Here is a 21,522-nt window from a genome sequence, read left to right on the forward strand (position 1 = left end):
AAACAACCAGGGTCCTAACCTATAATGAGGATGCGGGGATTTATAAGCATGAAAGCAAGGGAATAATCTCTTACTTTCGATGCAAGGAACCCTACCCAAATGAATTAAGCAAAGACAAGGTTCTTTACTTATTCTCTTATGAAACTGCTATGGGGAAGGATATTGTTTTTGTTGACAGGTACGAGCGAGAATACAAACGTATTCTCCCAGAGGAGGTTGAAATGGCAACAGTTCCGGGATCATCAACCTATGACCCCGACGAAGTACCAAGAGCCAACTACACCCCTAGCAAGTCGACAAATCCCTTTATAGAAGAGTATGATGCTACCTCACATTCTAACCGACAATCGACGTCCAACTACCAGGACCAACCAGCTACTGAGTCATCATTGCAGGCATGGCTTCGACAGAGTGCTACATTAGAACAAGACCGAACCCGAGAGGGTTATCAAACCGCACGAGGGCTAAGGGATTTACAAGAACCACCACTCTATGCACAGTATCAAGGAGAGAGTAAGCCAAAGACTCAGGGGTCAACTGAGTGGAAGACCACCCCTAGAACGAGTTCGGAGAGATGAACCATCTCTCGCGAGAACTGTTAGAAATTATGGCTTAGGAGCACCATTGGGAGAGAAACCTGGCCACTACAGAAGACCAGAGGAGGTATATCAACTAGGACAGGGAGATCCCATGATGAGATTTGTAGACCATTGTAGAATTAGACCTTCTCAAGTGAAAAAATGGGTAAACAAGAAATATACGGGAAGCAGGGAACCGAGAGATCATGTAGCAGCCTTTGTGCATGTAATTAGAGCTGAAGAGGTGTTAGACTTTCCTACCCAATTTGTAGGATTTGGTTTAACCTTAGAGGATGATGCTGCTACATGGTTTGACTCAGTGGAGCGAAGAGACTTTGAGTCTATGGAGGAAGTGTTTGACGAGTTTATCGAAGAATCTCACAAAGGGGAATAGATCATAATACAGTCTCACAAATCCATAAATTCAAACAGAAAGATGGAGAGTCTGTGTGAAAGGCAGCCCTCCGATTAAAAAGATATGTTAAGTTCTGCCCCGTGAAAGAACTGCCAACTCAGTCGAGACTTATGCTTATATTTATCCAAGGACTAAGGAATACAAATCTCCAGAAGGACTTACATATGAAAAGGAGCACGACGTTGAATGATTTAACCAAGGAGACTCTATACCTTGTGGATAATTTTGTTGTCTACAAAGAGGGTGATTTCAAGGATCTTGACGATGATTCTTCCTCACAACAAAGCGGAAGCAAGTCTGCCAAGACAACACCGAAAGGAGAAGTAGCGGTAAGCCAAGAGCAGCTTGTAGAGGAAGTGCTTAAAAAGATTAACTTGTATTCCAAACCACAAGCTAAAAAACCAAAATGGTGTGCGATTGAACAAAAATGGACAAACCATGGGATGGAGGAGTGTTATTATAACAAGGGATATGTGAGAGAACGACCATATGCTCCGCAAGCTCAGGCGACATTCCCTCAAGTCCCACAGTAGGATCTATTTGAATGTGTTGAGGAGCGTTGTGGTAGTTGGTTAGATCCTATGGCCGCTTGTCCAGCCACTTCTGCCTCCACTTTGGGTGGTCATCTATGAGTACATGTGCTTCTTCAGCTGTCAGTGATACACCTTCGTAACCCCCATCTTTGTTTCGTGGCAAAGTCGGTCGCAGCTTCTCCTTCCATAGGATTTCTTCGTGGCATATCAAGGGAGAAGGTAGGTACTCATGGTCAGACCCCTCCACCTGCTCTTCTGGCTGTAAGAACGCCAGGCCCGCTAACTCCATTATCTTATTTTTGTATATCATGGAATCTTTTGCTGGTCCCTCTGGCATGTCCTTGATGGTATGAGTTAGATCATCTCTTATCTCCAGATTTGCCTCTGCTGATCCTTGCTCTCGTTCTCCTTGGTGTGATGTTTCAGGCAAGTTAGGCATTTCTTGTCCTAGCAGCAGTTGCGGTTGCACTTGGGCTTCCTCTGTTCTGATTTGCGGTTGAGAACTCAATGCTTCTTTTTCTTTCAACAATCTGTCACTGATCTGCTTCTGAGTCTCTAACTCGGCCCTTGCTTGTGCGATTTGCTACTCCAGTTCTTTTACTTTTTGCTCGTTGGCCGCCGTTTGGGCCATCATTCCCGAGACGAGCAGCTGTCTTTGAAGTTTTTCTTGATCTAGCTCCTCTTTCAGCGCCGCTAGGGTGTTCTCTGCTGCAGCATTGTCTGATGTGGAGACCAATGCTCCAGTAGGTTCCTGGTTCTTCAGCAATGTGGTAAGCGTGCTTTTTACTGTGTTGTATGAGCTTGTCACTCTTTGGAACCTTGCACCTTCGTACTCAAGCTGCTCTGTTGCTTTCTGTACCTTTGTAGTCAATTCTTGACATTCTATTTCTTTGGTCATCAGCTGCTTGTGGAGATCCAATAAGTCTTGGATGAGAGACTGATTGTATTGTCGATTAGTGTCTCTTTCCTTCATTGTCGACTCTAGCTACGTTCGCAGGCTCTCTAACTCCTCTTGCACAGATGCTTGCTTTTGTTGAGCCTCCTATACCTGCTTTTCTTTTTCTCTCAGCACCACGTGCTAGCATTGGAATTGTCTTTCTAATTCCTATAAGGTTTTCTTGTAGTCAAAATCAGTCATTGCCTGCTGACAGGCTTCTTGGTATCCTATTGCTTCCGTAGGAGGCATAGACTCTTTGTGTGCAGGTGATGGAGGAGGAGGTGTTGATTTCGGCAAGGGAGGAGGTGGTGATTTCAGCAAGGGAGGTGGTTGTGATTTCTCCCCTCCTGTACGTGCCTCTTTTTCGGTGCATCTTCCCTTGGCTGTGAAACAGATGCGTCCATTTTTCTTTTCTTTAAAAGCTTAATTATTCTTCAACGAGTCAATTCCGCCGCATGCCATGCTTCCACATTCCTCTCTCTTTGAGCTTTCTTTAGTTGCTCTGCTTGGTTCGTATCTTCAGCCACATCTTTCTCCTTTGTTCCTTCAGTGGACTGAGAAGATACGTCCACTTCTGCAACCTTTTGTTCCGCGGCTATCCTTTTTTTTTCAGCCTATATTCGAGCTGCCTCTTCTATTCTTGCTTGTCTTTCCTTCTCGAATCTTCGTTTTTCTATTTGTTGTGTTGCAGCAGCCCTTGCTTTTCTATCAGCCCGCAACTTTGTCCTTCTTTCCTCAATCCTTTGTTGGGCCTCTGCATATACTTTTTGAAGTTCGGACTGCGGCACTGTACTTCTTTCCCTTCTTCTTCTCCCGAGCGGTGTCGTGGTGTCTTCCTCCTCGCTTTCTTCAAATTCAGATGGTCCTTTGTGTTTTGACCCTTGAGAATTTTTCTCGTCTTCAGTCTCCGTCTTTTCTTCAACACTTGAGCTTTCGTTGGATGCCTTGACCGAGCGCGATGATGTTGTGGTAGTGGTTGTCCTTACTGAGTGAACAATTAGCTTTGCTTTCTGAATCAAGGCTGCTTGAGAACTGGCCTCCGGTAGGTCTTCAATCATTCCCAAAGCTTGGTATGCTATTCTTGTTAGCATTGGCCCTGCGCTCATGTAGCTTTTGTTTTTTGCCTATCCCTTCAAATTTTCTTCGACCAAGCAGCTTTCCAAGATGTAAGAACCATAATCTTATCGGATGGTTCTGTTTTTAGATGCTGCTAGAGCCATGACTACTGCGATGTGCAAGATTGGCTCGGTGTAGTGAGGAGGATTTTGTACCCTGAAATGTTGAGAGATCAATCTCATCGGTAACTCCAGCTCACCGTATATCATGTCACTGTACTTGTACTTGTTTCCTTTGCTTTGATAAACACCTTCTCGTTGTCCAATGACTTGGTCTTTGCCAGCAAGTCGTGTTGCCCTAGAAGGAAGTGCAAAGCTTTGTTGATGATGTCTTTTGTGATCTTTACTTTTACCTTTGAACCATCCTTGTCAGTGAGCATCGCTTGCCCATCATACTGTATATTCAAGCTCATGAGCTCGTGGGTCCTCATGTAGTCTGTTCCCCATGGCTGCAATCTAAAAAATTGCTCCAAATGAATAGCCTGCACGGCTTTGGTGACCTCCGGCCTTTGATGGAGATTCCATATTTCTCATGGCATGATATTCGTCTTTACCATGTCACCATCAACATCCCTAAACTTCACGATGAAAATGTGAGCAGGGATCTAAGCTAGTATTTCATCTGAGATGTGAGATTTTTCGTTTGTAGAGAGCTCATCCACTTCCTATGGTGCTGTTGTCCACTACCTTGCTTGCTTTTGGCGAGGCATTCTGTGTCATTCGAATCACAAGCTGTCAGGATTTTCCTTTCGCAACCAGTAGCATTTAGACTTTTAGTAAAAAACAGTTCAAAAGTTAAAACTGATCATAACTTGAACAAATCTCATCCATTCTTGTCCATATTTCACCAGTGGGACTAGGAAGACTAGAGCTATGACTGACTGAAATTTGAGCCAAATCTGGGCCTTAGATACACCGATCACAGTCGTAGTACAGAGGCCAAAATAACATTTGATCACATGAGTGGGTTGCTAATAGCTAGAGGGTCATTTTGGTCCACTTTGTCTTTTATTTGAACCACTTTTGAGTTTATTAAGTCCCAATTTTGGGTTACAAGGGAGTTTTGGACTAGACTTTGATTTTTCATGGGTTTTTGATGTCCAATTGGCTTGAAGCTTGATGTGTGACTTGAACAAGATGTGTACAAGTGATCTGTCAGGTTTTGGTCAAAATCTGATGCTGAGGTACACCGATCGCGATCGTAGTACCTGGGCTTTTTTGGGTGAAAAACTAGATGGCTTTAGTCTCCTATGCCTGCCTAGCCCACTGATGATTTATTTTCAAGTTTTGGACTTAAAATGAACAAATTAGAGCAATTTTTCACTATTTCACCTTATTTTACTAAGTCTAACCATATCGGGTTTTCTTGATGAATTCTGGTTGGAGCCTGGAGTTAGTTGCTGTTAGTTTTTGAGCTTTTACTGCTTCCATGATGTGTTGCTATCATCAGCCTACTCCACTATCTGATTCAGACACTTTTTACCCCGTCTTTGAAGATTTTCCAGACTTCGGCACTTTCTAGGCATTCTTTGGATACCAATGGTATGTTTGGGTACTTCTAAGTCCTCATTTAGTCTTTGAATTTAGTTTGGCCAAAATTCTTCCTTTGTGTGATCATTCGAGACTGAATTGGTCATCTCTATTGTTGTAGGAGATTCTGAGATCCATTCGGGGTTTTCTACAACTATACTGACTCCTAGTCGGACGGGTATGCCTTTCAAACCATCCGTCATAATTTTCAGTCGAATTTTGGTATTTGTAGGTCAATTTTTCCGATTCAGGTGTGTTTGACAAATTTGGCCCATTCTATGAGCAAAATTAGTGCATTTTTCATGAAAATTCAAGAGTGTATCCCTCATTGAGTTTTAAGCCTGGGCCAAGCCAAAATTTGCAAAATCTCATCATGGGGCACCGATCGCGATCGTTCCATAGAACCAAAATTGATTTTTATCACCTGCAGGTTGTTGGTGAAGCTGAGAGAATGCTTTCTGCAATTTCTGTACCAAACTTGGACAGTGATGTACACCGATCGCGATCGGTGTACCACCACCATTTTGACGTTTGATCATATGGCCTGGTTCCTGACATTGTGGGGAACACATTGATGTGTTTTGTGCTTGAAAAAGTTTTGTTTTGATGTCTCTAAGGGGCCTAGATCTACCCGACCTAATCTGTCTTTGATTTGATCCATTCATCCGTTTGTGCAATGATTCGCGCTTGCATGCGTACTAGACTTGATCTTTACTTGATAAGGAACATACCTGTGAAATCTAGTATGAAATGCTGGCTCCGATTGTCCGTATGGGGTAGAAATGTGGCAGCTGGCTCTAGGTCAAGAAGCTCTCTTCTTCTCTCTCAAAATGTGAAAATGATCAATGAGCTAGAATTTGGCCTACCTGACCCATATCTTCCCAAGGTTTTCGTGACATAGGTATTATTTTCATTACCTTTGATCCCGATATAATCTGCATACCATCTGGCGTCGTATGACCATTTGATGCGATTCTGGCAAAATGTGGTCATGATCATTAAGGCTAAAACTCGACATCTTCAGATTAGCTTCATATCTTCCATGCTTGATAACCCTATCATGATACTTTGGCGTTTGCTTCCAAAACTTGATTCCGACACTGTGGACGATACTTTTTAATTTTTGGAAGATTATTAACGAAAATCAAACAAAATAAATTGAAAATACTTATAAACTGGCGAAAATTAGCCAAAAATTATTATACTCACTCCTAAGCATATAATTTCACTAGAAGCATCCTAATGCTCCAGATTTTGTCATTACATCTCATTATTATGCTGGTTGGATGATAAAAACGCAAAAAAATGCCAGATTTTGATCAAATTTGTTCGAAATTGAACTCTAAAAAATGCGAAAAAAACACACGCATTATGTACATATATACACGTTGGACCCCTTAATGGTCCTGACTACTGCTAGATTCAGCAGTTACTTCCCCCCTTCCTAAACTGAGTCGTTCCAGACGAAGGTTGTGTGCATGTGCATGGGAAATTTGTGTCTATGCTACACGACCGTGTAATGTGGCCCTATCCTCATGTTTGAGACAATGCATTGGGAAACAAAGTGATGTGCAAGATGCGGGGACTAAATGTAATTTTCAGTGGCTTTGGATGGCGAGGCTAGCTGTTTATGGAACAAAAGAGCGTGCAGTTTAATTGCTCTCTCCTTGATTGTTGGTTTTTTGATGGCAACTATTTTTGGAACCCATTTGTATTTAGTTTTTTTTATATTTGTAGATTTTAATGTAGGTTCGTGAATTTTCTTAGGTTTCCATTGCCATTTTGTTAGTTCTCAAGCTTCCTGGGTTGACTTTTTGGTCTCCATTCGATCTTTGTCGCTGAATTTTTGGTTGTCTCCAGCTTTGGTTGCCATTTCCACTCTGGATTATCTCCTGAAGGTCTTTGATATGGTGTTGTTGTCGTTGGGAGTTGTGACTTGGGCAACCATATCTGTCTCTGTTTTTTTTGCACGATAGTTTTCTTTATCCATACTTTTCGTACAGTCGTTTTTGGTGTTTCTGGATGATGAGCTGATTTCTTTTTGTCGATGGGGATACTTGGCCATGAGTGATATTTTTTGGTGAATGGAGTCATGTACGTGTTAGAGTTGTGTGTGTATATCAGTGCATGTTCTGACCATTCGGTAACTGCATTGTACGTTCTCATCCATGGAACTCCCAAACATAGTGATTCTCTGATTCCTTCATCTTTCATTACGAAACATTGATGAGGACAACTATTTACATCAATATTGATTGGTAAGTTTACTATTCCCAATGTTGGCATTTTTGCCCCATTTGCGGCTTGTAAATCTCGTGTGGATTGCACTAGGGGCTCATCGGTAGGCATCTTGTAAGTGGAGAAGCTGATCACATTGACTCTTGCCCCTGTGTCAATCAATGCTCGTTGATATCTGCCATTCGGAAGTCTGACATTGATGCAAACATCGATTCCTATCTCCCATTGATCGTCAGTGTGAATTATAGAAAGACGAATTTGAGCCGTATCTGCTGGTTGAGGAAGTCTTTGTTGTTGTAGTTTATGTTTCTGCTTTAAAATCCTGATTCTGATCTCCTCCTGTGCTTGAGCTTTTGTCTCATTTGCTTTGTTCTTGCTCTCCTTCGCAGCGTGGATTTTGGCAAGCATGTCTGAGGTTAGTGGTAGGTTGTAATTCTTTAATCTGCAGCCACTAATCCAATTAGGAATCTCCTCTCCCTCTAATGTCGCAAGCTTAATGGAACCGCTAGATGATATGTCATGAATCACATAGGGTCCATTGCCTCGCTTTTTGAGTTTTCGGGAATGTTGTTTCAGGGTATACATTAAGACGTAATCCCCCGTAGCAAATTCCTTGCTGATGACATGTTGATCAAAGAATAATTTCATGTTTCATTCTTGCGTGTAGATTGATGCAACTGCTCTCAATTTAGTTTCATCCAGTTTTTCCAGGATATCTATTTGATTGGATAATTCATGGCCCGTACATTCTAATTCTTTAGCTACCCAAAGTGTGGGGATAAGAAATTCAAGTGGCAAAATCGCTTGAATTCCATAAACCATGTTGAACGGAGTCGTTCTGATTGAGGTTTTGTATGCTACTCTATATGCACATAAAGTTGAATGTAGCTTCTGATCCTAGTCGACTCTCGATTCACTAACAATTTTCGTGAGAATTGTCACCAAAATCTTGTTTATACTTTCTGCTTGGCCATTAGCTTGTGGATGATAGTAGGGAGCTGACTTCTTGTGAATTACCATGAATTCATCCAATAGGAATGCGATCACTTCATTGACGAAATGAGTCTCTCTATCGCTCACTATCTCTATTGGTAAGCCATACCTGATGAAAATGTTCTCATACAAAAACTGTGTTGTCGTTTTTGCATCATTTTTGGTTGTTGCTTTTGCTTCAACCCACTTTGTTAGATAATCTGTTGCCACAATAATGTACTGAGCATGCGTTTTATATCCAGGAGGCACAATTGGTCCTACAAAGTCTATTTCCCATTTTGCAAACGTTCTTGCCCCCATCATTGGTCTCAAGGGCATGTCATCTTGTGCTCTAGGAATCTTTGTCCTCTGGCAATCATCACATCGTTTCACAAACTCTTCGGTGTCCATGAATAGTGTAGGCCACCATATGCCAGCAATAAGAATTGCTTTGGCCGTTTTGTCAGCAACAACATCTGAGAAATGTCCTCCTGCTTGTCCACCATGTGCTTGCTCTAAGATAGGAACGTATGCCTCTTCCGTCGCACACATTCTCAACTGATTGTCTTTTCCCCTCTTGTAAAGATTTTCCTCAATCAACACATAGTTTTTTGCCTCTTTCATGATCGTTTTGATACGTGATCTACTCATCCCTTCAGGCAGTATTCCGGTGGTGAGGTATTCTACACTGTAGTTACTCCATTTGGGTGCTATAGATAATTTGAATAGAGTCGCGTGTTCTATTGACTTTTGAAAAGTGTAGATAATACATGATTTGATATTCTTATGAACACTTTGTTGCATTTTCGGCCAATATACACCCATTCTCATTAATCTTTAATACATTTGTGCATGCCCATTGTGAATCCCCATTGTTTGTACATGGGACTGGTGTAGATACAAGTCTTGTTCACTTGATTCAACACAAAGCCTAAGGATTTGATCCGATCCCTGTTTGTATAGCCTTCCAGCCAGCATTACCAATGATCTAGATGCTGCAATGGTAGATGGTTGTCTTGTCAAATTCAATGACCCAATAGTCAAAAAAGAAATTACATCCTCGCTCCATCTTGGAACCATTTATATATTGAAGAGATATGCATCTAGCAAATCATCATCAACTCCTACAGGGGTTTCTCCATGCACCATTCTAGATAAATGATCCACTCTTTGGTGTGTAGTTCCTTTTTTGACTACAACCGTGAAGTCAAACTCAAGCAGTATGATGAACCATCGTACAATCCACCCCGTACTGCAAGGTTTGTTAACCAAGTGCAACAGTGCTTGGTGATCAACGAAGAATACAAATTTATTGGAAAGTAGATAATGTCTAAACTTTTTCATAGCATAGATCATGCCCTGTGTAATTCTTCTCTGCAATGTTTAGTTGTCTACTTGAAAAACTGATTGGAAAATCCATGTTGTTTTCTCCAAGTTGTGCAAGTATGCACCCTATAGCATATGCTGATGCATCTACGTGGATGTGGAATATCTTTTCCCAATCCGGAGCCTTCAAAATTGGAGTGGATATCAATCTTTGCTTCAAAGTTTGAAAAGATTTCTTGCACTCATCTGCCCACTCAAATTTAGTTATCAACACGTAAAGTAGTTTCGCAATCATAGCGAATGAGTAGATAAATCTGCGATAATATCCACAATGGCCCATAAATACCTGTACCTACTTTACCTTTACTGGTCGTGGTAGATCAACAATTACGCTGATCTTCTCCATGTCTGTTGAAATACCATTTTTGGACACTATATGTCTCAATATTTTGCCTTGTCTTACCATGAAGACACATTTCTCTGGATTCAGGCAAATCCAATACAGTCTGCATTTTTTGAACACTTTGGTCAAAAGTGCTCTATGTGCTCCAATCTTACGAGAGAGTGAATGCACAAGTCATCCATGTAAATTTCTAAGAACTGTCTTAAATATTCTTTAAAAGCATGACCCATCAGCCTCAAAATGTGGCTGGTGCATTCGTTAAGCCAAAATCCATTACCCTGAATGCAAAAATGCCCCATTCAGTCGCAAAAGCCATCTTGTGTTGATCCTTTGCCTTTATTGCGAGTTGGTTGTAGCCTGAAAAGCCATCTAAGAAACTGTAATCTTCTTTTCCTGCCACTCTTTCTATTACATGATCAGTAATGGGTAGGGGATAGTTGTCTCGAATTGTAGTAGCGTTTACTTTCTTGAGATCGACACATACTCTCAACTTTCCATTTTTCTTTGGGACCACCACAATCGGTGAAACCCAGTTAGTGTGCTCAATTTCGTAAATAAACTCTACCTATTTTAGCTTATCTATCTCCTCCTTGATGTTCCTTGCAAACGTCTCATTGTAAGTATAAGGACGTTGTCTGCTTGGTTTGGCATCATTCTTAAGGGGTATTGTGTGTTGACAGATACTTGGATCCACCCCCTTAAGATCTTTGTATGACCATGCAAACACATCTCTATACTGTTTTAGAGTAGCTATCAAAAGCTTTTCCTCTTCTTTGATAAGATCCGTGACAATATATGCAGGTTTTGGATCTTCTCCTGGCTCCGCCAGATCTTTTCGTTTGGCTTTTTCAGGACCGTCGTATGATGTACCAGGTTCTTTCAATTCTCTCATCGGTTGTTGCACTATGATTTTTCTATCTTGTATGGTATACTTATTATATTGGCACGGCACATCCATCTTGTCAGAATTTGTGTCCTCATGATGAGTTTCCATTTTAGTTATCCATATGTCTTTGAGGGTCTGTTTGAGCTTATTGTACTCTGTTTCCTCTCTGTTTTGGTCATTCTAGACCCTGTTTCCCCCTCCTTATGTGTCCCAGTCGTTTGCTTTTCATGCTTGTTCTTCTTGATGTTTTTCCATGGTTTAGTTTTGATAAACCGGCCAGTGACCTTGTCTTTGACACAATCATAAGCTTTTACAAGCCTTAGATATACTGTTTTGTCATTGACAAGAGGCATGGGTTTATGCTTATTCGCTCTTGATTTCCTTGTTCCCTTTGATCTATACCGCTCTTGTCGACTAGGTTTTTGGTTAGGAAACTCGTAAAACCTATCCGGTCTTGATATGTACTTCCTATTTGTCTCTGATCCACTTGATCTTTCATAATCAGCGTCTATCATTTGGATTTCATCACCCAGTAATGGAAGGTCATCGCTTAGTGAGTCTATGAATTCCTCCTCTGTTCGATTCCTATCGTCCAATATAGATATCTCATCAACTATTCTTTTACACTCAGTCTCATGTAGTGGTTCTTCTTGTTCCTTGCTATCTGATCCCGACTCAAGGATGACGCTAGCCATTTGCAACGTTACTAGGTCGTATCCCTCATTATCACAAAATGTTGTAGGCGTGCATTTGTTAACACATACATCCAAGGTTGACAATATTTGAGTCCACCCAAATGGCTCAAATAAATGTTCAAGGAAAGGTTCTGGGAGATAAGCCTCATCTTCTACTGACCTTTCCAACACACATTCCTCTTTGATTAAGTCTCCACACATGAAGAGATGTACTTTCGTTTGTAACCACGCAGGTATTTCTTTTTCATTCACTATGGTTGAATCAAATTCTTGCACTGGTGTTTTTACAACATCTCTATAGCTGTGATCCTTCATGTTGATTTTTGTTATTAGCTCCTCATGTCTTAGGTAAATTTGGTCGTACCCCCAATCTTGTATCATTTTGAGTTGACGCATAAAAGGTCGCCCCAAAATAATGTCAAAGTTGTTCGTTTTTTTGAAGTCTACCATGGCAAAGGCATGCTCATAGTTAATTCCACACGAAGTTACAACTATTTGGTCCAGGACTCCCATTAGGCAAAATTTGAACTCACAAAGGGGCCCTTTAAGGAGTTTGACTTTACCTCTCTCTACCAAAACGGGCGCATGGATAAATTTTTGCAAACAAACTCCGAAGTTGGCGGAGGTTTGACAGTTAGAATGTCCTCTTCAAGCTCTATCTATTGATATATAGCATGCCATGAGATTCCTCATATTTTAGAAGATACTTTTTTTGATTCACCTATGATGTGACAACTCTGTTGGAATCTAAGTGAATCAAAAAAAGAATCTTCTAAAATATGAGGAATCTCATCGCGTGATATATATCAGTAGATAGATCTTGAAGAGGACATTCTAACTGCCAAACCTCCGTCAACTTTGGAGTTTGTTTGAAAAAATTTATCCGTGCGCCCGTTTTGGTAGAGAGAGGTAAAGTCAAACTCCTTAAAGGGCCCCTTTGTGAGTCCAAATTTTGCCTAATGCAATGGTCTCTCTACATACCCATCTGCGAGTTGCAGTTTCATTCTCGTCTTTTTGAGAGCTGGACAGCCCTATTTCTCCCAGATTTTCTTTGTAGCAATCGCAACTCCCACTCCACTGTCTAGGATAGCTATCGTCTTTATATCTTGATATTCGATAGGTAAGGTTGTATTACCTTTCTCACCTTCACAGTAATCACCGACCTTGTTTATGGGCACAGGTTGGACTTTGGGTTGACCTTCCTGTTTGTTTTCTTCTACCGTAGGGTTTGTCTGAAGAGGAATCTTTATTCCTTTGTTCTCCAAATGTTTTCCCATGTCTTCCCATAAGTGCGGTCTGACTCTCGAGAGTTCTAACAGTGTGATTGTGCATGTTACAGGTGTCGACAGCATCTCTTGAAGAATTTTTGAGTCAATCATTTGTGGAACAACTCTCATCTGGGATGGAACTAATCTTATCTCCGATTGTACGTCGTGTTCACCTATAAATGAAGGCAAGGTTTTCAGGGATTGAGCTTTTCTTTCCATCGAAACCTCCATTCCTGCATCTCCGTACATCGATTGTATATCTCTTGGATGAAATTCGTTGTCCATGTTAACCTTAGGAATTGGTGCAGACTGTAACGTCGCGGTTCCGTTATTTCTATTTCTAATGGTTTCTCATAAGTGTTGTGGCCATGGTTATTCCACTTCTGGAATTGTCATTATATTCATTCACTTAGCATCATCAGTGGTGTTCGGCACCACTCGATGATCCAATGACAATATAGTTTCAGGCTTGGGTCTGTTTACTTGTTCGGATTCATCGATCATCAGTTTTTCTCACTCTTTGTGAATCAGCACTTCTTGTTCTGGGGTCCTAATCGCATTAGGTTCCATCAATGCCTGGGTTGTTTCAATAAGGTGTTTACACATTTCCAAACGCTTTGTTTCCACTTCTGGTTGAGGATAAGTCAACCATATCTGCTCTAAGGTTTGGTTTGTTTTTAGCCTTGCTTCATGTGCTTGTAATAGAGTATCTAAAGGCTCTAGCACTTTCTCGACCAAGACTGATCCCCTTGAGGATGCTTTCCTCGGCTTGTTGTTGTCCTCAGCAGTTTTACTATCTCTCTCTTGTTTTAGTTGCTCTTTTGTTTCATGTAATTCATTTTGCATGGCAATTTGGGTTTTCATCCTTCTTGCTTTCATTCTGTCTCGTTTCACCTTCCAAGATTTCCGCTGTGTTCTCACAGATACACTTTCGTTTTCTATGGGTATTAGAACCTCGAATTTTCTTCCAATGGCTTTTTCTCTAAGTCCTTGGCTTGGGCTCTGGTTACCGCATTAATTTGGATCATGGGTTCAGTTTCTGATCCACTGCTTGCACTTGGTAACACCCCCACAATATTCATAGTTGCTTTTCCCTTGTTGTCCGGATTCCTTGGGCAATCTGGCAGTATGTGGTTCACACCACACCCGTCACAAAACCCAAAAATTTTCTCTCTTTCACCTTTGAAAGGACAACTATGCTCCTAATGATCTGTAATTCCACAGCTATAGCACGGTCCAATTGGTGGTTGATTTTGAGGAGGCGGTCCCATAGGTTGTCCTGCCCTATTAGGGTATCCTCTTGGTTTGTAGTTCTGGTTCACAATGAACATTAGCATTCTTTCGTCCACCAAATATTGATCCCTGGAAGGTTGTGCTACATACATTGGTGGTTCCATACCCTCCTTATTTCCCCATGGTTGATAGTCTTCGTCTGCGTACATCTGTGGTTCAGGTTCAGTTACGTAAGGCTCATTCGATTCCTCATAATAAGAAATTTGAGGTGTACTATTTGTTCCTGGTGATGCTTCGTAAGGTTGAGCATACCTAATCATGGCCCTATCTTCCTGTGGTAAAGGAGGTTGTTGACCCAACACAGGTTGAGGTCTGTCTGCTCCTGCTACCATATTCACATTTGGCCCAACTTGGTATCTTGGAGGAGGTGGCTGAGGTGGTCCTACTGGAGGTCCATACAGCCTTTCCCTCACATAGTTTTTGTTGTAAAAACACTCATCCGTGCCATGGTTCGTCCATTTTTGCTTTATGGTGCACCATTTCAGTAATCGTCCATTCACAACTGGTGCTTTGGACTGTTGTGTGCACCACGACGTCGGGTGATCCCCCCCACATATGTCACATTTCCTCGTTTGAGATTGTCTCATCATCGGATTTGATCTCATATGTTGCTGCATTCTCTTTGTTACTTCCTCTATCATTTGGTCAACTGTCGGCATCAAAGAAGCCTGAGAATCTTTCTTGGTAGAGGGTTCACTCTTAATAGATGAAGAGCCACTGGTTACTAAATCAGTATCCTCTGACACTTCCCCATATGCTTTGCAGTTATCAACAAGATATAACGCTTCCCTTGTAACCTATTCAAATGTGCTACAGGCTTTCAAATGAAGGTTCTTTTTCAAGGTTTTATTTCTAAGTCCTTCAATGAAGAGCACAGACAATCTCTCGTCTTGCGGTAATTCTCTCCTTGGGCACCTCTCAATGTATTTCTTGAATCTCAAGGATGCTTCATTCACTTTTTCGTTCTCCGTTTATACCCTGTTTTGAGAATTCTTCCCCGAACTCCCGCAATATATGTTCAATATTCGGACAAGTTTCAGGGTTCAAAGGTTGAAACCATGTTAAGGCCGTCCCTTCCAATTTTAGTCCGAATCCCTCATATTGAGTATGGAAATCAGTGATATGCTCTGCTCTTAAGACTTGCTTGAAGAGCGACACATGGGCATATGGATCCCCTGATCCGCTATACTTCTTTGGCATGCACTTCGCTACTTGGGATGGCCTCATCCGTCTATGGTCTGCGACTAATCTCAATGCTCCCGTGTCTCGACTTAATTGTTCTCGTACATCATGGATGTCGTGGGTTGCTCTCGTTGGCTCCCCTGCCACAAATCTACTACTAGGAGACAAATGTGAAGGTGTGGTTGCAAATGTCGGACCTACTGCGGTACGTGTAGAGATAGGAACCGCACTACCTCAATTTGTAGCCATTGACTCTCTGGGATGTCACGTTCCCATGGGGTTTGGCATAGAATACTGAGGTTGACTGAAATAATCAGCTACATGAGTCATCTCTCCACCTGTTGCCATTGAATTTGGCATGACATTTGTAGGTGTTGGTCTCTGTGGGCTTGGAGTGACATACTACTGGTGGAGTGGTCCCCCGAAGTACGCATATCGTCTTCCATATTTGTCGTATGCGACGATTTTCATTTCTGATCCCTCTGTGTAGGTGAAGACATAAAGTCTTTTCCACTCTGTCAACTCTCCGACGTAGGGTTCCTTGCATCTATAATAGAGATCTTCCTCTCCATTATTATAATTGTATAACCCCACGTAGACGTTGTCTGTGTGGACTCTCAAAGTTTTGTTTTCTCACCTGAACCTCGCATTAGGGAAGCTCGTTGTTGGTGCTTTCTCCTCAGGTTCCTCATCTACTTTGGCTTTGGTGCCCATCAATCCCCACTTGTCCACAATGTTAGGATTCAGGACTACCAAGTGCATGATACCTTTGTCATCTAGGTACCTATCTCCGCTATAGCTCAGGAACTAAGTCCTTGAACTCACTTGGTCTATCTTCTATTTTCACACAGTAGCGGTTCATACCATCTTTGTAAATCTTGGCACCTTGCTTGTTGTCATACTGATACTTGATGAACAATAGCTTCATTGTGTCCGAAGGGTTTGATGGTCTTGCTGCCATGTTTTTTCTTTCGTTTAGGTTTAAATGTCCCAAGTGTTCCATGAAATACTTGTAAGATCTCTCTGAAGAAGTATCAAAAATACTTCCTTCAGGGATCGGCTCTAATGGTCGTACTACACCTTGGTTTACACTCTCCTCCGTTGATAAAACACTTGCTTGATCCGCTAAATTTCAGTGTTGGTTGTTGATTTGTTTTCCCGATCTCAAAAACGTGAAGAAAGTGGAATTTACCGATTGAATCCAAACCTCTTACCTGGAGATGGAGTGATCTTCCAACTCTCACGACTGCATGGATTGTTACTTGATCGGTCTCTGCAAATGAATACACTTGATGGCTATGAGATCACTGTATCATTCCAACTGTCAGCAGATTTAACAACTTCACAATGACTTCAACACAATTTTTCTTGCAGATTATTGACAGTATGTCCAATTTGGGTTTTGACAACTCCTGATATCTTAAATAGTCGAGGTCTATAAACACGTCAAAAATGAGTCAAATCTGGCACTTAGGTACACCGATCGCGATCGTAGTATAGTGCCCAAATTTGATGAAATTCCACCAGCTTGTTCACTAGGCTATTTTAAGGCTACTCACCAAATACTTTGGTATTCAAACCCCAAAAAGTCAAGCTTTTACCAGTTCTTTGTTGGAAGTGTCTGTTTTCCTGAATCTGTCAGTTTGACTTGATTTTGGTGTTTGTTTTGGGATATGAAAGCTATCTCGGGTTGTCCTATGTACAATCTCTCCCTCTGTATAGTCTATACCCAATTTGATGTATATGATCCTGATGAAAGTCAATTTCTATGTCAGTATATCAATTTCCAACTTGGATCAATACTCAAATGATTTGACAGGTATTTTGAGGTTTTTGGCTCTTGGTCCTGTATACTTTTATGTTTATATACACCTGAGGATCTCACAGATGAAATCTGGTCAAAATCTGGTACTTAGGTACACCGATCGCGATTGTAGTACAGTGCCCAAATTAGACCAATTTTGGTGTGCTTGTTGGCAAAGGTGTTTTGAGGCTATTTCCCCCTTGACTTAGCATTTGGATCACTAAAAGCCAAGATTTTGCACTTTTGGGTTTGTTAGGCTAGTTTACCCAAGTAGCCTGATTTTCTTGATTTTTGATGTTTCTGGGTGTGGTTGCTTTAGACAAACTTGTTTAGAATCTTATCAGGAAGGCACACAACAATTCTAGTCCAATTCTAACACAGAGGTACACCGATCGCGATCGTAGTACATGAGCCAAATCTGATGAAATCTATTATGCTCCCTCTAACAAGTGTTTTACAGTGTTTTGTGCTAGCACTTGGTGATTTGAATCAATATCAACCCTGTTTGGTCAGATTTTCTAAATTTCAGAGTCTTATGGCCTTTTTGCCAAAGTTATGGTTTCCTGGTTTCTCAACTCTAACTTTTGTCCCAAATCTGACTAGAATGAAAATTACTTATCCTACTCCTAAGTACAGAAATGAAAGAACATAAAGAAAATTATGAATCAAACAAAACAAACAAGACAGATTTCGGGTGAGATTTCAGTACTCAATCGAATTAGAGAAATTGAAGAGCAATAATGCTTTGAACACTCTCACTCATAGCTCCCTAAATCTCCTAAGAGAGGATCTAGCCGGTCCACAGACTCTAGACTCCACTAAACTCTAAGCCCCTTTCTAGTAGCCTAACTGAGGTGTAAAATGGATTTGTGGATTGATCTTCTTTTAAGGAAGCTAACTGCGCACTCGGTCACTCATCACCTAAGGTGCATTCCCCGACAATTGCGCCAATGTTTGCGGATCGTTGCAATGGACGTCCATTGCATAGCTCTCACACATCAACATAAAATATCAATACAAGGGAAGCGACCAGGATGAGGCATGGAAACTCACTAGGGTGCCATTCCTAATGATGTGAACTCGATGAGATGCAGCTACTAACTCTGCAAGAAAATCAAACACACTAAAGCCAAGTAATCTGCCTATGTTCTTCTACACAGCTCTACAGTCGTCACGCCCGTTTACCACGTAAATCATATCGGATTCACACGAAACTTGAAGTGGAGCTACAGGGGACTATTTAGAATCTATCCTATCACTGTCACAGCATTCTGGGTAGGTACATGGATCGCGATCGTTCATCCCAAAGTAAGAGAAAACAGTAAACAGATGATCCTAAAGGGTCGTTTTAGGGTCCCTAAAGCCTCTCCTAGGGTGAAAACAACATAAAATACGCATATAAGCACTCAAAACAGTGATTTAAAGCTCCAAACACGTAGTTGAAAACCTACACCGAATCTCGAATGCTTAAACACTTGAATAAAAGAGCAAAGTAAGAGGAACACAATGCAATAAACGAATCTGAATTTGGATTACCGTAGCCACAATAGCAATGATTACAAGTTGGAGCAAGAGATATCTCTCAGTACGTACACCATTTCTTCAAACTTTCCATGAAAGATGATAATGTTCAAACTTACAGAACTTGACCTTTATAGTTTAGGTCTTTGGGTGAAAGCATGGTTTGGTGGTACAAAAAAAGGACCTATTTTACTTATACCAATGAAAAAGTGGGGATCGGTAAATTTTTTTTAGTTTATGTCAAAACTTTTCGGACCTTGTGTTTTTAGATTCTCCTTTTGAAGATCTATCCACTAATATATAGTATGGTAGGTAGTTTTTCATGTGACATGTAGAAATTGTAGCTCAAAGATTTGTCAAAGGTGCTGTTAAGGACAGTCCTTTTTGTACCACCAAAGCGTGCTTTTAGCCCTTTACAAATGGCTTGTCCGGCCAAAAGCTCCTAAACTTCTAACTGGCTCTCTAATATACAATTGCTCCCAAAAAAATAATCATAAATTCTTTTACAAGTTCTTGTCTTAGAGATGCTCTCTTACAAAAGAATTTTACAAGGGTTTCCCACTAAAATGTGACTCCTTCTCTGGAAATCGCAGCTTTGTCTGCCAAACAATAAGGCTCTTTACCTTCCCCTTCTTTGCCCGCCCCACACCAGCCACCGCATCGCTATCTATGTCAAGTTTTGCGCGGCTGACAGCCATTCCTGGCTACACACCACTACCTACTCCTCCGGGAGTCACCCCAGTTGACACTCCTCGCTTCGGGGCCCAGACCCCTTTTGGGACACCCAGGTTCACGCGTCACAGGCAAGAGGGCTTGCCTTACTCCGTGGACTTCAGTGGCGGCATCATCTTGGATGATGAAGGCAAGAAGGTGATTTCGTGCATGTGCGGTCTTTGCTCTTAGGTGTCTGGACACTACATACTAAACACCTAGAATGAAGTACCAAGTGAATTAAAAGATAGTCATCAGCATGCTGCTGTAAAGAATGAGGATGCAAGAGAGCTACACAAGACAAGCACAAAGCACACAGAGATGGAAAGCTTCTTCTTCTTCTTCACAGAAAAGAGAGTACAAAATGACTAAGTGCTAAAGCTAAAAAGTAGCACATATGTACATGCGATCACTAAGTGTGAACTCGCTAGAAGCGTACTAGGCTGGCACTATAAGTGTAGTCTAGCTGTAGAATCACTGGCAGAGATCCTCCGTGTCGGTCACCTAACGCGCCAGTGAGTAAATGCCGTAAGCGGCCAAGACCCGTAGTGGATGCCAACTCAAGGTGTAGAGCTCGACATCTCAACACTCCCCCTCGAGCTCTGCATGTCGCAGAGTCCAAGCATAGTCCCGAAACGTCGAAGCTTCTCAGCTCCGAGGGCCTTGGTAAAGATATCCGCTATCTGCTCCTCTGTGCTGACGTAGACCAAGTCGATGTCGCCCGCCAACACTCGCTCTCGAACGTAGTGGTAATGGACCTCTATGTGTTTGGTCCTGGCATGGAACACTGGGTTCCTAGCCAACTGCATGCTGCTGAGGTTGTCACAATGAATGACAATCTGCTGGTCCACCTGCACTCCCAAGTCCTCAAGTAATGTGCATAGCCAAGCTACCTCGCATGCCGCAACTGCTGCACCTCTGTACTCGGCCTCTGTGCTCGATAAAGAAACCGTAGGCTGCTTTTTGCTGCTCCAAGTAACAGCAGCACTCCCAAAAGAGAACATGAAGCCACTCGTAGATCTCCTATCAACAATGCTACCTGCCCAATCTGCATCTGTATACCCATACAATGCTAATGGTGCATCTGCTGCATAGAACAATGCGTAGTCAAGAGTACCTTGCACATACCTAAGTGTGCGTCGTACTCCATCCAAATGTGGCTTCCTCGGAAGTTGCATGAACTGACTCTCCAAGACTACTGTGTAGCTCAAGTCTGGCCTCGTGATAGTCAAGTAGATTAGACTACCCACAATCTTCCTGTACATGTTGACATCCTCAACAACATCACCCTTCTCTGCACTCAGCTTTGCATTCAATCCAAGGGAATAGAAATTGGCTTACAATCATCCATACCATACTTTGACAACATGTCCAAAGCATACTGTCTCTGTGATAGCCATACACCCTCTGGAGTCCTGATCACCTCAATGCCAAGAAAGTAGCGCAACTCGCCTAAATCTTTCATTTCAAACTCCTGTTTGAGAAGACCCTTCACATGGTCAATCTCCATAGCATTGTCACCAACAATAATAAGGTCATCTACATATATGGTAATGACCACAATCCCCACATCACTCTCACGTACATAGAGTGAATGATCAGCATGAGCTCTCCTAAAACCAATACTGACAAGATACTTGGCAATCCTGTCATACCATGCTCTAGAGCCCTGCTTCAAAATACAAAGCTTTGAGAAGTCTGCATACATAATCTAGGTAACCTGGATCGACATAACCAGGTGGCTGATCCATATACACTTCCTCTTGCAACTCACCATTCAAGAAGGCATTCTTTACATCCATTTGATGCATAATCCATCCTCTAGATGCAGTCACTGCTATGACAGCTCTCACTGTCGTCATCTTTGCCACTGGAGCAAAGGTCTCCTCATAGTCTATGCCATACGTCTGTGCATAACCCTTTGCGACCAGCCTTGCCTTGTGACGCTCAATGTTACCATCAGCCTTATGCTTGGTTTTATACACCCATTTACAGCCAATAGCTTTCTTGCCACTTGGCAATGGCACCAACTCCCATGTGTCGTTTGCTTCCAATGCAGCCATCTCTTCATTCATTGCATCATCCCAATGCACATTTCCAACTGCATCCTCAAAA

The sequence above is a fragment of the Adiantum capillus-veneris genome, chromosome 22, assembly GCF_014529385.1.
Source record: "Adiantum capillus-veneris isolate H3 chromosome 22, ASM1452938v2, whole genome shotgun sequence".
Lineage (NCBI taxonomy): Eukaryota > Viridiplantae > Streptophyta > Polypodiopsida > Polypodiales > Pteridaceae > Adiantum > Adiantum capillus-veneris.